Here is a 17,355-nt window from a genome sequence, read left to right on the forward strand (position 1 = left end):
AAATGAGGAAACTGGGGATCATAGAACTGGCAAGTAGCAAAGCTGGAATTTGGACCCAGGTGCTTTCACTGACGTGCTCTTATGTACCACTCTCTTGTTCATGTTTAACAGTTATAGTATGTATTTGTGAATCTTTCTGAACATACTAATAGAGTTATAGTCATTGATTTGTTCATTCATCTGTTTCCTAGTCTCTGAATGATCTCGTTCCTCTAGAGTTGGATTTTTTGCTTATCTCAATCTTTCATGTTTTGGGCTTTTTTTTTTTTTCAAATCTAGCAATTGTCGGTTGTTAGTTTTAGTTGATAATGCGGCTGTAGGGAGGTTGAGTGGTAGCTCTGTGGTATGGGCGAGGTTTGGCTTCTCAAGATAAGTAGGTGAAGCTGGCTGTTATGATGGGGATTTTCTAACGCTAGAATGAAGAGATTGTCAGTCTTGGTGACTGGTTTCTATAATGACTATTCTCGTTCTCCCCAGACTGTTCTTTTATTTTATGAGATCCCTCCAGTATCTTACCTGTGGGCAAATATCTGGATTCAGGCCCTCCTGTATTTGGAGGTAGGGGGTATGGGGTAGAGATCAACTGGTTTGTATATAGACCTTTAGTTGATCCCATTCTCTTTAGCCCCTATTCTGTCTTCCACCATCTTTGAGCTTCTCCAGGCCAACTGGGCAGGTTGGCTCTCTTCTGCTGGACTCCCGCATGTATTCTAGGCGGTGACATCCTCTACTGTTGCATTGGTCACTCCACTGTCCATCTTTTAGCAACTGGGCGAAATTTCTTGTCTGCTGCTGTTTTCCTCTTCCATTCCCTTTGTTGTCTGTGGATTTATACTTTGAATTTCTTTTTCTTTTAAAAAATTGTGAAATATTTTGAGCTTACAAAAAATAATTTAACAAACCCTTATTTGGATGGACATTTTTCATGCTTTTTGGGCACCTAGCTCTGCTTGAACATCCACTGTTTGATGACTTCCCCCTTTATGTATCTTACCAAGTGGAGAGTGAAACTTAATTTCCAAACCTTCCTTGCAGTCAGGGCCCAGACAGGCATCCTAGGCTCACTAGTTAGACACACCTGTGTGAAATTTGAAAGTGATGCTGTGAAGACCATGGCACGTGGGATCCAGTTTGTTGAGGGGAACAGTGACATGTGGCTTTTAAGGCAGCAGCGGCGGAGGGTCCCGTGTCGTGGTACAAGGTGTGGGGCTGTGCTCAGTGGTTTTCTCCCTGCAGCTGCTCTGTGCTGTAATGGCATTTCTTTGAGTCCTGTAACCTGATCTCTGAGCCTTGTGAGCCATTTGTTTTTTGCTTAAACTAGTAGAGCAGATCTTGTTTGCAACCAAGAATGTTGACATATAGCCACTAACCAAATTAACCACTGTTAACCTTTTTCCTTCTGTTTTTAAATAAAGAAAAAGCTGCCTATCCATTGAAAGTTTTCCTCATGTCATTTCCAAGAAGAACTACTGTCCTTTTTTTGTGCATATCCTTACCATTCATGATTTGCAATGCATATTCTCTGTATTTTATACTAAACATAATTGGTTTCATGATATGCATATCCTTTTGAAATTTGCTTCCATTGCTCAGTATTGTGTGTTCACATTTAATATGTTGATACATGTAGAGCTAGTACATGTGCTGAGCTGGTTAATACCTGTAGGAGTATATAGTATTCCATTTGTATGATTAATCCCACAATTAGTTCATTCTCTTATTGACCATTGAGGATGGTCTTGACTTTTTAGTATCATAAACAGCACTGCAGAAAATACTCTTGTTTATGTTTCTTTGTGTACGCATTTGACAGTATCTCTAGGGTACATACCTAGAAGTAGAACATGCATCTTCAACTCTACTAAATATTGTTAGTCAGTCACCACAATAGTTGTACCAGTTTACTCCCTATTAGCAGTCTGATTGTTCCTGTTTCCCTACTCCCTCACAAATACTTGTCATTGTCAGACATTCAAATATTTGGTCGGTTGGATATGCATGATCCTATCTAATTAAATTAATTTGTTTAATACTGAGCATATAGTGACAATGAGCATTTCTCCCCTTGTTTAGTATCCAATAAGATTTCCTCTTCTGTGAGTTACCAGTTTAAGGCTTTGCCCCATTTATTTATTTTTTTATTGGATCTTTGGTCCTTTTATTTTTTTATTATTTCTTTTAATAAAATTTATTTATTTATTTATTTATTGGCTGCGTTGGGTCTTCGCTGCTGGGCGCGGGCTTTCTCTAGTTGCAGCGAGCGGGGGCTACTCTTTGTGGCGGTGCGCGGGCTTCTCATTGCTGTGGCTTCTCTTTGTTGAGGGTCACAGGCTCTAGGCAAGCAAGCTGCAGTAGTTGTGGGACGTGGGCTCAGTAGTTGTGGCTCGTGGGCTCTAGAGTGCAGGGTCAGTAGTTGTGGCGCACGGGCTTAGTTGCTGTGCGACATGTGGGATCTTCCCCGGCCAGGGCTCGAACCCATGTCCCCTGCACTGGCAGGCAGATTCTTAACGACTGCACCACCAGGGAAGTCCCCTCTTTGTTCCTTTTAATACGAGTGCTTTATATGTTCAGAAAAACCTTTGTCACTGCAAATATCTTTAGCCTGGCTTACCTTTTAACTTTGTTGATGCTGTCTCTGTGTGGTCAGAATTGCTCATCTTTTTCTTTATGATTTATATGTGTTTAGGAAATCTTAAAAAGCCTTCACTAACTTGAAGTTATAAGGTATTCTTTTGTATTTTTTAACATTTTAAAGTCTTTTCATATTGTGTCCTTTATTTGACATTTAATTTTGCATATAGAGTGAGGGAAGAGATCTAATTTTGAATCCTCTCCACCCCCACATGGATAGTCAGTTATTCTGTACCATTTATTTTCTTCCTACTCTTAGAGGTTATATCACACATGTATCAGATTCCTTTAAATGCCTGGGTGCATCTTGCTTGTCCATTCGTCTATCCCTGCACCACTGTCACACAGTTTTAATTATTACAGCTTTATAACACATTTTAATTTATGGTATGGTGGGTTGTTATTTTTTATTTCAAAATTGTGATGGTTGTTGGATCAGCGTGTCAACTTCTGAGTGCTAGTCTTGAAAATCTGTTTTTCTGATACGAATACTTCTTTTTTTGTTTGAATTTTATTTTATTTTTTTATATAGAAGGTTCTTATTAGTTATCCATTTTATACATATTAGTGTATACATGTCAATCCCAATCTCCCAGTTCATCACACCACCACCGCCACCCGCCACTTTCCCCCGTTGGTGTCCATACGTTTGTTCTCTACATCTGTGTCTGTATTTCTGCCCTGCAAACAGGTTCATCTGTACCATTTTTCTAGGTTCCACATATATGCGTTAATATATGATATTTGTTTTTCTCTTTCTGACTTACTTCACTCTGTATGACAGTCTCTAGAGCCATCCACGTCTCTACAAATGACCCAATTTTGTTCCTTTTTATGGCTGAGCAATATTCCATTGTCTGTATATACCACATTTTCTTTATCCATTCATATGTCGATGGACATTTAGGTTGCTTCCATGACCTGGCTATTGTAAATAGTGCTGCAATGAACATTGGGGTGCATTTGTATTTTTGAATTATGGTTTTCTCTGGGTATATGCCCAGGAGTGGGATTGCTGGGTCATATGGTAGCTCTATTTATAGTGTTTTAAGGAACCTCCGTACTGTTCTCCACAGTGGCTGTATCAATTTACATTCCCACCAACAGTGCAAGAGGGTTCCCTTTTCTCCACACCCTCTCCAGCATTTGTTGTTCGTAGATTTTCTGAGGATGCCCATTCTAACTGTAGTTTTGACTTGCATTTCTCTAATAATTAGTGATGTTGAGCAGCTTTTCATGTGCTTCTTGGCCATCTGTATGTCTTCTTTGGAGAAATATCTATTTAGGTCTTCTGCCCATTTTTGGATTGGGTTGTTTGTTTTTTTGATATTGAGCTGCATGAACTGTTTATATATTTTGAAGATTAATCTTTTGTCCATTGATTCGTTTGCAAATATTTTCTCCCATTCTGAGGGTTTTCTTTTCGTCTTGTTTGTAGTTTCCTTTGCTTTGCAGAAGCTTTTAAGTTTCATTAGGTCCCATTCGTTTATTTTTGTTTTTATTTCCATTACTCTAGGAGGTGGATCAAAAAAGATCTTGCTGTGATTTTTGTCAAAGAGGGTACTTCCTATGTTTTCCTCTAAGAGATTTATAGTGTCTGTTCTTACATTTAGGTCTCTAATCCATTTTGAGTTTATTTTTGTGTATGGTGTTAGTGAGTGTTCTAAATTCATTCTTTTAGATGTTGCTGTCCAGTTTTCCCAGCACCACTTACTGAAGAGACTTTTCTCCATTGTATATCCTTGCCTCCTTTGCATTAGATTAGTTGACCATAGGTCAGTGGGTTTATCTCTGGGCTTTCTATCCTGTTCCATTGATCTATATCTCTGTTTTTATGCCAATACCATTTTGTCTTGATTACTGTAGCTTTGTAGTATGGTCTAAAGTCAGGGAGCCTGATTCCTCCAGCTCCCTTTTTTCCCCTCAAGACTGCTTTGGCTTTGCGGGGTCTTTTGTGTCTCTGTACAAATTTTAAGATTCTTTGTTCTAGTTCTGTAAAAAATGCCACTGATAATTTGATAGGGATTGCATTCAATCTCTAGATTGCTTTGGGTAGTATAGTTATTTTCACAATGTTGATTCTTCCAATTCAAGAACATGGTATATCTCTCCATCTGTTTGTATCATCTTTAATTTCTTTCATCAGTGTCTTATTGTTTTCTGCATACAGGTCTTTTGTCTCCTTAGATAGGTTTATTCCTAGGTATTTTATTCTTTTTGTTGTGATGGTAAATGGGAGTGTTTTCTTAATTTCTCCTTCAGATTTTTCATCATTAGTGTATAGGAATGCAAGAGATTTCTGTGCATTAATTTTGTATCCTGCAACTTTACCAAATTCATTGATTAGCTCTAGTAATTTTCTGGTGACATCTTTAGGATGCTCTATGTATAGTATCATGTCATCTGCAAACAGTGACAGTTTTACTTCTTCTTTTCCAATTTGTATTCCTTTTATTTCTTTTTCTGCTCAGATTGCTGTGGCTAGGACTTCCAAAACTGTGTTGAATAATAGTGGTGAGAGTGGACATCCTTGTCTTGTTCCTGATCTTAGAGGAAATGGTTTCAGTTTTTCACCATTGAGAATGATGTTTGCTGTGGGTTTGTCATATATGGCCTTTATTATGTTGAGGTAGTTTCCCTCTATGCCCACCTTCTGGAGAATTTTTATCATAAATGGGTGTTGAATTTTGTCAAAAGCTTTTTCTGCATCTATTGAGATGATCATATGGTTTTTATTCTTCAGTTTGTTAATATGGTGTATCACATTTATTTATATGTGTATATTGAAGAATTCTTGCATCCCTGGGATAAATCCCACTTGATCATGGTGTATGATCCTTTTAATGTGTTGTTGGATTCTGTTTGCTAGTATTTTGTTGAGGATTTTTGCATCTATAGTCATCAGTGATATTGGTCTATTATTTTCTTTTTTTGTGTATCTTTGTCTGGTTTTGGTATCAGGGTGACAGTGGCCTCATAGAATGAGTTTGGGAATGTTCCTTCCTCTGCAGTGTTTTGGAAGAGTTTGAGAAGGATGGGTGTTAGCTCTTCTCTAAATATTTGATAGAATTCACCTGTGAAGCCATCTGGGCATGGACTTTTGTTTGTTGGAAGATTTTTAACCACAGTTTCAATTTCATTACTTGTGATTGGTCTGTTCATATTTTCTATTTCTTCCTGGTTCAGTCTTGGAAGGTTATACCTTTCTAAGAATTTGTCCGTTTCATCCAGGTTGTCCATTTTATTGGCATAGAGTTGCTTGTAGTAGTCTCTTAGGATGCTTTGTATTTTTGCGGTGTCTGTTGTAACTTCTCCTTTTTCATTTCTAATTTTATTTATTTGAGTCCTCTCCCTGTTTTTCTTGATGGGTCTGGCTAATGGTTTATTAATTTTGTTTATCTTCTCAAAGAACCAGCTTTTAGTTTTATTGATCTTTGCTATTGTTTTCTTTGTTTCTATTTCATTTATTTCTGCTCTGATCTTTATGATTTCTTTCCTTCTACTAACTTTTGGTTTTGTTTGTTCTTCTTTCTCTAGTTCCTTTAGGTGTAAGGTTAGATTGTTTATTTGATATTTTTCTTGTTTCTTGAGGTAGGCTTGTATTGCTATAAACTTCTCTCTTAGAACTGCTTTTGCTGCATCCCATAGGTTTTGGATCGTCGTGTTTTCATTGTCATTTGTCTCTAGGTATTTTTTAATTTCCTCTTTGATTTCTTCAGTGATCTCTTGGTTATTTAGTAACATATTGTTTAGCCTTCATGTGTTTGTGTTTTTTACGTTTTTTTCCCTGTAATTGATTCCTAATCTCATAGCATTGTGGTCAGAAAAGATGCTTGATATGATTTCAGTTTTCTTAAATTTACTGAGGCTTGATTTGTGACCCAAGATGTTATCTATCCTGGCGAATGTTCTGTGCGCACTTGAGAAGAAAGTGTAATCTGGTTTTGGATGGAATGTTCTATAAATATCAATTAACTGTATCTGGTCTATTGCGTCATTTAAAGCTTGTGTTTCCTTATTAATTTTATGTCTGGATGATCTGTCTATTGGTGTAAGTGAGGTGTTAAAGTCCCCCACTATGATTGTGTTACTGTCGATTTCCTCTTTTATAGCTGTTAGCAGTTGCCTTATGTGTTGAGGTGCTCCTATGTTGGGTGCATATATATTCATAATTGCTATATCTTGTTTGTGGTTGATCCCTTGATTATTATGTAGTGTCCTTCCTTGTCTCTTGTAACATTCTTTATTTTAAAGTCTATTTTATTGGATATGAATATTGCTACTCCAGCTTTCTTTTGACTTCTATTTGCATGGAATATGTTTTTCCATCCCCTCACTTTCAGTCGTAGGTGTCCCTAGGTCTGAAGTGGGTCTCTTGTAGACAGCATTTATATGGGTCTTGCTTTTGTATCCATTCAGCGCGCCTGTGTCTTTTGGTTGGAGCCTTTAATCCATTCACATTTAAGGTAATTATCGATATGTATGTTCCTATGAACACTTTCTTAATTGTTTTGGGTTTGTTTTTGTAGGTCCTTTTCTTCTCTTGTGTTTCCCACTTAGAGAAGTTCCTTTAGCATTTGTTGTAGAGCTGGTTTGGTGGAGCTGAATTCTCTTAGCTTTTGCTTGTCTGTAAAGCTTTTGATTTCTCCATCAAATCTGAATGAGATCCTTGCCGGGTAGAGTAATCTTGGTTGTAGGTTCTTCCCTTTCATCACTTTAAATATGTCATGCTACTCCCTTCTGCCTTGTAGAGTTTCTGCTGAGAAATCAGCTCTTAACTTTATGGGAGTTCCCTTGTATGTTATTTGTCATTTTTCCCTTGCTGCTTTCAATAATTTTTCTTTGTTTTTAATTTTTGCCAATTTGATTACTATGTGTCTCAGCATGTTTCTCCTTGGGTTTATCCTGTATGGGACTCTCTGCGCTTCCTGGACTTGGGTGGCTATTTTCTTTCCCATGTTAGGGAAGTTTTCGACTATAATCTCTTCAAATATTTTCTCGGGTCCTTTCTCTCTTCTCCTTCTGGGACCCCTATAATGCGAATATTGTTACGTCTAATGTTGTCCCTGTGGTCTCTTAGGCTGTCCTCATTTCTTTTCATTCTTTTTTCTTTATTCTGTTCCACAACAGTGAATTCTACCATTCTGTCTTCCGGGTCACTTATCTGTTCTGCTGCCTCAGTTATTCTGCTATTCATTCCTTCTAGTGTAGTTTTCATATCAGTTATTGTATTGTTCATCTCTGTTTGTTTGTTCTTTAATTCTTGTAGGTCTTTTTTAAACATTTCTTGCATCTTCTCGATCTTTGCCTCCATTTTTTTTCTAAGGTCCTGGGTCATCTTCACTATCATTATTCTGAATTCTTTTTCTGGAAGGTTGCCTGTCTCTACTTCGTTTTGGTTGTTTTTCTGGGGTTTTATCTTGTTCCTTCATCTAGTACATAGCCCTCTGCCTTTTCATCTTGTCTATCTTTCTGTGAGTGTGGTTTTTGTTCCACAGGCTGCAGGATTGTAGTTCTTCTTGCTTCTGCTGTCTGCCCTCTGGTCGATACCGATACTTCTACATGAGATTTCTTTAGGTTATTTGTAAATATTTTTCCATTCCTTTTAACTTTTCATATCATTATATTTTAGGTTTTCTCTTTAAAAAAAGCACATAGGAATCTTTTTTTGTTTGTTTGTTTTATCTGCCTTAAATCTATTCTCCTACAATGATTGTGGATTTGACAATTTATATTTGCTTATTTTATTTTGACACTATTTTGTTAGCATTATGTATTCTGGTTTGGAATTTTTATAACTTGCTGGCAAATTGTTTCTTTTTTATCAGTAAATAAGGATCCTCTGTATCCCTAATAATGCTTTTCCCCCTTAATCTGGTTTCTTCAATCTATTTTTTCTTTAATCTGGTTCTATTTTTACATTCGATTTTTGTTAGTGTTTATATGGTATACATTTTTCTTTCCCTTTTCAACTTTTTAAATGTTGTTAATGTTTTAAGTCTTTCTTTTATAAACAGCATAAAACTGTTATTTCCTTTTCAAATCCAGTTTTGGAATTACTGTCTTTTAAGAAATAGGTTTTCATTTATATACCCCTTCCTGTGATTACCATTTCTTTGCATTCTTTTCTCTCCTTTCTTGCCATATACTGGATTGATCCAATTTTCCTAATTTTCTTTTTTCCTTTCTGTTTTAGAAGTTACATAGATTGTTTCTCTTCTTTCAGTATATAGTATTCTGTTTGTACTGAATATTGTATTTGTGTTAAATAAAGGTGTACCATTATTTAGTTAGAACCCTGTTGATGGTTGATTTAAAATTTTTGCTATTAAAATAATGCTTCATTTGGTAACCTTGAACATATGATGCTCCACGTGTGCTAGTAGTTCTATAATATAAATTCTTGTAGGTGATCCTATAAGTCAAAGAGTATGTGTATTTTCAGTTTTGACAAATATAGATAACATCCTTTTGAAGATAAATTTATTCAATTAGATTTCATACATGGTTAAATATATTGAAAGAAAGGGAAAATATTTATAGTTTTGGGGGTGGCTACTACTGCAGTGTTATTTCTAAGGGATCGCAAAGTTGCATGTTATTATACCAAGCCTGCCTGGAGAGAGAGAAAGGACAAATTTTCATATATATTTTTTTAATGATGGAATTTGTTAAAATGAATATGGAGACTGCCTTCTTGAGCTGCAGAATTTAGGAAAAGCCAAATTGATGTTTGAGCTGTCTGTAATGAGTCCATACAAGTCAACCTGAAAAACAGTCCCTCAGGTCTGGACATACACATATGCCAGGTACAGATAGTCTCCTGCATCAGAACAAGCTGTATTTCCAAAGTCAGTGGAGACTTGGATACGTTTTCCCATTCCACTTAAGCAGCTGTGAGCAAGGCCCTGAGCTGAGTGGAATACAGAGAAGTTTAAAATGATATTTCTTCCCTACAGGGCTCATGATCTAGAAGAGAGGGCAATATGTACGCAAATAATGGACGCGGGGCACAGTGCGAAGCACTTTTATGAGATACAAAATGTACTTTGGGATAACAGAGGAGAAGAATCGCTTTTGGGTGCAACCCTTTTTAGCGTTCTTTTCCTATGTGCTCAGCATGGGCAAAGGGGTCAGAAATTGCTGAGCTGTCAGCATTTGGGAAAGGGTAGGATTTTCCTAAGTGGAGACTGGGTATAAAGGTGGGTGAGGCCTTGACAGCCCAGGGGTGAGAGGGTGAGATAGGATGGCAGCGACATTTCATGCTTGTTTCTTTAGTCAATCCATTCTTTTGTCAGGAACTGCACCGAATTCCTTCTACTTGACCCTCCCTAACTACTGCTCTAAGTAGCAGCTGATCTGTTAGGCCTAAATAGTACGAGGTCATTGGTTGGTTATAGCTGGTTTCAGTGGGCAACTTTCAAGTCAGGTGGATTTTATTGAGATGGTTAGGATGTTTTTGGCAGGGAAGGATAATGGGACCTGAAATTTATTGCTGCTTATCCCCCAAAGAGATCAATGATAAGGGCATCTCATCACTCAGCCCACATTGCAGAACCTGTCATTACACAGAGTGAATGGTGTGTAAACAGACATTACACCTGTATGTTGCAGGATTTCTGCTGAGCATCATTCCTAGCTGCCACACCAACAGCAGCACTGGGTATAAACTACTGTTTCTCAGAGTCAGTTTATGAACCACTTGCATCTGGATTGCCTGGTTAGCTTGGTAAAAAGGTAGTTCCCTCAGCTTCATTACAGAATAAGAACCTTGGTGGGGGTGGGAGCCTGGGAACCTGCACCTTAACAAGTTTCCAAGGTGAGAGTAACTGCCCTAGCTCTTCAGTTATATGTAGAACTTTCCAGTCATTTGTTTGCTATAATGAATCTTTACCCAACTCTTTGAGCCTATCAGTATAAAGTGAAATATTTATTGTATTTAAACTTATTTCTGTTTTTACAGTTGGACTTGGAATGATAGTGGTGTGATTAAGTCAGTAATCATTGAGTGGGATACAGAAATGCAAGATGGTGGATGGGCCCTCATGGGTACCACTTCCTCTAGGGCAATTATTCACACACCAAAACAAATTAGTATACAGTGTGTTAAGTGCTAGTGATCTGGGAAACCCCTGAGCTTTGCAAAAGAAGGGTGGAAGAGTGATCCAAGATAGAGAAGACATCTTTGTGATGATAGTTGAGAAATCCACCTAAAAAAAATCATTACTTAAGTGGTGAGGAATATGTATGTTAGCCAGCTGAAGACTAATACTGGAACACTTAGATTAGTTAAAATACAATAGTAATAACAACAACAGCAACAGCAAACCTTTTATGTGTATATTATTTCTTTATACTCATTGCATATAAGAGAATTTGAAATATAAAGTGGAAAGCTTATGTGCGAGTTTCATCAGTTGGTTTCACTGTTTTCTGGTCATTATAAGTGGAGAACCACATAATGGGTCAGCTTTTTTGAGTGCTGCCCATTTATGGGCTCTATTTTCTTCAAGCTTTTTTCCTCTTCAGGTTTCCCCACCTTCTTTGAACAAAGCCTTGCTCATCTCTATTTTTGGGGAAATTCTAATACTCCATGTTTTCTATACATTCTTTAATCCCCTGACTTCACTTTTTTTCTTCTTATTCCTCTATTTCTTTTCTCTTTATTTTATTTTTTAAAAAATATTTATTTATTTGGCTGCGCCGGGTCTTAGTTGCGGCATGTGGGATCTTCATTGCTGTGTGTGGAATCCTCATTGCAGCACGTGAGATCTTTTTTCACTTGCAGCATGCGGGCTCTTAGTTGCAGCATGGGGGTTCTTTGTTGTGGCATGCGGGATCTAGTTCCCTGACTAGGAATCGAACCCGGGGCCCCTGTATTGGGACTGTGGAGTCTTAACCACTGGACCACTAGGGAAGTTCCTTCCCTTTATTTTTAAGCTACCGGGTCTATCTGGCTGCTGACAGTGGATAGGAAAGGACTGGTCTCTAATTTAGCAAGTTTCTGGGGAAGTGGGTCAGATCCTAGAAAACCATCTTGACATTCTTCAATTTTTTTTTTTTTTAAGAAATCAGGTCCTGCATAATGTAGTGTTTCATTCAATTCAGTTTTTCTGTGTACAAAATTGGGTTCCTTTTCCCTACACCATCTACCACAGAGCTGACTTCGTCTTCAGCCATCCTTAGTTGTCACTTCAAAACACACACACACACACACACACACACACACTCACTCACTCACACACACACACCCTTTCTTGTCACTTACCCCTTCCTTCAACCCAAACACACACCCAGTCTTACTCATGCTCCAAGAATTTTTGAAATGACTGAATATATTGGTCAGAAGGACTCCATCTAAGACCATGAGATCAGGAACTAGAAGCCTGAGAGGATGGGGCCAAGAGAAAACCCAGTGGCCCTTGCAGTATCTAGGTTCTCTTGATTGTCATCAGAGGCTTACGGTTAGACTGAAGTTACTGGGGAGACCTGCTATGGTAGATCACTTGATTTAAAGGCTGAAATTTACAAGTTTTAAAGCTAGTGTTTAATTAACACAACGCATAGTGGACATGGTCCTCTTTACAAACACTTTCATTTAAGCCTGTCATCCTTATGAAATATATTCATCATTTTACTGTTGAGGAGACTGAGGCGTACAGAGATTAAGTAACTCCCTTTAGTTTCACATAGGGTAGTTTAGTGCTCTTCAAAGGAAGCATTTCACAGTGCAGTTTTTCTTAATCTGCCTTCTTGTTGGTCGTAGCTTTTCATTATCACAGCAGGAAGGTAATATGAGCTTAGTGTATTCCAGGCCTAACACTATGGGACTTGGTGGCTGTAGGTTGCAAGCAGGGTTTGAAGAATTGGGACTCAAAACAAGGACTCCTCTTGTAGACAAACAGCGCAGATGAGATGCACAGTGCGAAGAAATACCCTTCAGCGTGACATACCTACATGGGGGCTCCATGGAGCCAAATGTTCACTCCAGGTTGAGGAGAAATTTATCTTGGTAACACTTAACTTGCACAGAAGTGGGGGATAGGCCAAGGGGATGCCCTCAGATGAGAATACTGTGTCCTAGGAGTCAGGAATGTTCCCCTTAGTATTCACATAATTTTTTCCCTTTTTTTTGTGTGTGTGTAAATAACTTCTGAAATTACAGTTTGTACTTTGCAAAAGAAAAAAGGCCATAACAAAAAAAATTATTTTAAATCAACTAAAGACTCAAGAGATTTATTTGGTTACAGTGCATAACCCCTTTGACAAAATGTTAAGAAGAGTTGCTAATACAAATACACATTAAATATGCTAACAATTACAATTAGCTACATATTTGTAAGTGATAGAGTTCTATAATTATGGAGAAAGGTTGCATAGAAATCCAAACCTGAAAAATTCTGTAAACCAAATCATTAGCTTTTCTCTAACAAAGTAGGGGGAGTAGTTCTTGGATTAATTTTACTATAACATTAATGTAGCACTTTATATTTTACAAACTAGTTCTCTATCTCATGAAAGACTCACACCAATATCATAAAGTATTAGCCCAATTCTGTGGAAGGAGAAACAGGCTGAGAGGAAAAGTGGATTCTCTGACCTCACGGTGTTATGTGGCTAGATTTGGGACTTAATTTCAAATATTAAACTTTTGATTAAATCTTTGTATCTTGTAGGGAAAAGACAGGGGTTAGCTCTCAGATGTCAATTATCATACTAATTTGTAAAAATATAAAAGACAAATTGTTGATAATTGTCATAGCCTTTCAATTCCCCCTTAAGATTCAAATAAAAGTATCCATCTTACACTAAAGTTGTCTAAATAGAATTATAACATGGGGGAAAATACCAATTTCTAAATCTTTTTATACATGTTTCTGGACAATCCATGATGTAACTGGTGGATAGTGGTAGCCCTTTTAATTTTCAACTACAAGGATATTCTAGAAGCTTGTTTCAGAATGTGTTTAGTCCATATTTTTTCCGGTTGAATTATTGAAAGTGTTTATGAACAGTTACAAGAGACAAACCATAACTTCGAATTAAAAATGACACGAATATATTTTCCATTAAAGATAAAAGCAAGGATGTGGGCTTGAGGATTAAAGTAAAAATGTTAGCATTCAGGATACAGCTGATAAATCTTTCAAATGACCTTACTCTTAACACTTAATTTAAGGTGGAACATCACAGTGACTATATTATGATTAACAAAAAATAATAAAGCCTGAAGTCTGAGTTTATCCAACGGGGTGACTCACGCTTCTTTGTCATCCTCCCACGTCGGCCGTTTGTCCCATGTGAATGCTAGTAACAGGCACCATACCCTGCTAATGCTAACATGTAGGAGTCAGTCAGAGGTAAAAACCCCTATCACGATTAGCATTAACAGCATACAGCCTCCAGCAAGCCTCCAGCCCTCAGAGGATGAGGCATAAAGAATTTAAACCACAGATTTCCCCTTCCTGGTCTGTGCCACCTGCAAGAGAGACAGAAATTGTTGTGTACACACATGCAGTTATAAAGTTGGAGTCACAGACTATAAATCTGAAAGCAAAGACAGTCTCTTTTTTCTTTAAGGGAGAGAGTTCATTAAATCCTAGTTAGTCATTTGTTCAGGGTAGAGAAATTGGCAATTAAAGGATGATATTTTTACCTTTAAGTGTATTGGAAGACTATTTTAAAATTTATGTTTTCAATTCTAATATAGTTCTGAATTATTTACACATACGGATCATCTTTAAAACAAAAATGAAACCATTCTTCAAAGTCCCCAAATGCTAAAATGCAAAGGCGAGACCTTGCATTCTGACATAGTACTATATTTTCTGATTTATATCTCACCTGAAAAGTAGGTAATTGAGGTAAAAGGCCAAAATAGTAAAAATGGTACTTAATGATTTATGAAGATTAAAACAGAATTAACTTATTTTACAGAGGAGTTTGGGCTAGATTTTCATTCTGTAATAAATAGTTGTGGTTTTACCTTTATTTATTTTTTTTCGGGAGATCTGATACAGGCAGTGGAGGTCTTGCCTACAAATGAATCCATCATAAAATGGCCCCATCTTCTATTTAGAGATTCCTTAGGGGGAAGCACTACCCAGTGGCTTTGGTTTTGATCTGCGTAAAGGAAGTATGACTTACAGAGTGCTGTGTTTCAAACTACTTGCCTTCGGCAGAGTGGATTGAAAAAAGAAAAAGATGAATTTGCTACTTCCTGTTAGAGTCCGATTTTACTCTCTCAGATAAAGTGACATTTCTCCCACAAGCTTCTGGTTTCGGTGTTACTATAGCAGAACCTAGAAGTTAGAGTATCATTCAAGTATGTGGTTGCCTTTAGCACAAGAGGGGAATCACCTTCTCTTTTATTTAATCATGAAGCCAGCTCGATGTGAAATTGTGATTAAGTTCAAAAGAAGTGTATAAAGTTAAAAATTCCCCAGTGAATATATTTTGACAGGGCAGAATATCGTGGTTTGGAAATTTCCAGACCAAGGAAATTTGTCATTCTTACTGATAGTACTTTTTTTCTTTAACTTTGCTGTTTTCTGAGATGAATTAGTTTAATGATGAAGAGCTTTGAATTAAATAATGGATTCTAGTTTACTTATACAGATTTTCAGTCAATAAAGCTTATAAAAATATGGACTTCTTTTCCCCTTTCACAGAACCTTGGACTCAGTAAATGCTCAATAAATGTATATTAATATCCTAATGTTAGTTCCTCCAGCCAATATCATTCAACCTTCTTTTAAAGAGCTGTGTCTAGTTCGTATTTAAGGTGAATTGCTTGCGTACTGTTCTTCCCATAAATTTTACTCCTGTTCTTTAAAGGTGACATCTGAGCACAGGTATTAAAAAAATGCATTTAGTATAATAATCAGATTTTTTTCTCTCTCATCTTTTTTCACAATTGACCGATTAGAGTGCTCAGAAAAGTGACAATGGTTTTCACAATACTATATTAAAAATTCTACAGCTTTTATTTTTTTATTGGTTCAAACACTAAAGGTATGCTGAAATAAAAGCACCACACAGGTCACCTTTTGTTCACAGTGCTCAGACAGAAACTGTGGTACTGTGTTATCTAGACAGAACCCTCAGACATGATGAATTCCTAAAACTGCACAGAATGAGCAGTTTGTCTAAATGTACTACACGATCTTAAATCTCATTTAAAACATAATGAGAGATGAAAAGCATTAATCCCAATAAACAGAATAAAGGAGAAATTATCCCAGAATAGTATTTTTAAAAGTATAGTCAGTAGACTTTTAGATATTAGAACGACCAGAAAGTCATTCAGCCAGCAGTGAAGCTGTGCTCACCTTCACTGTTTTTGCCTGGGTTTGCAAGGAGGACCCAAGTTAACCAAAACCAGAATTGCTCTGTGTGTCTGAGTGGAAATTAGTGACCACAGACGACAAAGGCTAGTCTATTAGTCAAGGCATTGGGCACAGGATGATGTCATGAGGTAATAAGAAAAGAAGTGACTTATTCTGGAATCAGTACAGCCACCCAGCTGGTAGGGTGGCAGAAGAATTGTATATAATTATAGGCCCAGCAATCAACAGCTACAGCTGCTAACCATTTGATAAGACTGTAGCAAACATAATGTGTAATGTATAGCAATACAGAGAAATTCATGTGGATTATACAATATAAATTAGAGTGAGGGTCTTGACTAGGGCAGTTCTAAAGACATACTTTAAACCCTGTGACCCACACTACTTTTAGGCCCACAGCATGAAATGTCCATTGTGAATATAAACTTGACTATAGCATAATTCTTTTCAGTAGCTGAAGATAGGTTCCAAGTTCAATGTAGTACTTGACAGAATTTATTACTCAGTAATTGAGTGTCAGAACCATTCCTTCTTGTCTTCAATAAAAATCTACCAAAATGAAGCTCTAGATATACTAGATGAATAACAACAATAGATATCTTTCATTATATGGCAGATCGATTCTCCCTCTGGTAGTTAGCACTAAACTGAAGGCAGCACTCTGGGGAAAATTTCCTTAAATTATGCTTTTCTGAAGGATGATTTTGGTAAGGGGGGGCATATTATTGCAATATATCCTTTTCTTCTTACCTTACTGATTTGCCAGGAAAGACGTCAGTAGCTGTACATTCAGAGTAGAATATGTCTTAAGTTTGTCACTAAGGATCTCTTCATATATGAATCATAAGTTAGATCCTTCCACAATTTTATATACCTATGTATTTTCTTATTTTGCTGCATATTCTCAGCACCAACCACTTCATATTTGCATACCAAAAGAACTGCATTCCAGGAGCTATTGTTATTATACATCCTAGCTGGCTCAAAGATCCATGCTCTTTTCTCCATATTCACTGCCCCTGCCTTCTTATCCTGACTTAGCCTTTGACTTCAGATTACTCCACTGTTAGCAGGGCATACATGTGACTTGTCTTCCCTCTCCAGCCCATCTCCCATCACACCCACCACCCAGGCCTTCTGCACCAAGTCATTCCAGTGCCTGATCTCTCAGGACTCTTACTTTCACCTTTGCATATGGTGTCTCTGCTGCCTGGGGTGCCTCTCTCTCCTTTTTCCCCTAGCCAATAACCTCTCATTCTGGAAAACATCACCTTCTCGGAGAAGGTCTTCTGATCTCTCAAAACAAGAAAAGAACACTTCTTCAGTGCTCCGATAATACTCTGCACCTCTGTCATAGAATATATTACACCATGAT

This window comes from Monodon monoceros, unplaced genomic scaffold, assembly GCF_005190385.1.
Source record: "Monodon monoceros isolate NGI ecotype Baffin Bay Population unplaced genomic scaffold, NGI_Narwhal_1 Super_Scaffold_11, whole genome shotgun sequence".
Classification (NCBI taxonomy): domain Eukaryota; kingdom Metazoa; phylum Chordata; class Mammalia; order Artiodactyla; family Monodontidae; genus Monodon; species Monodon monoceros.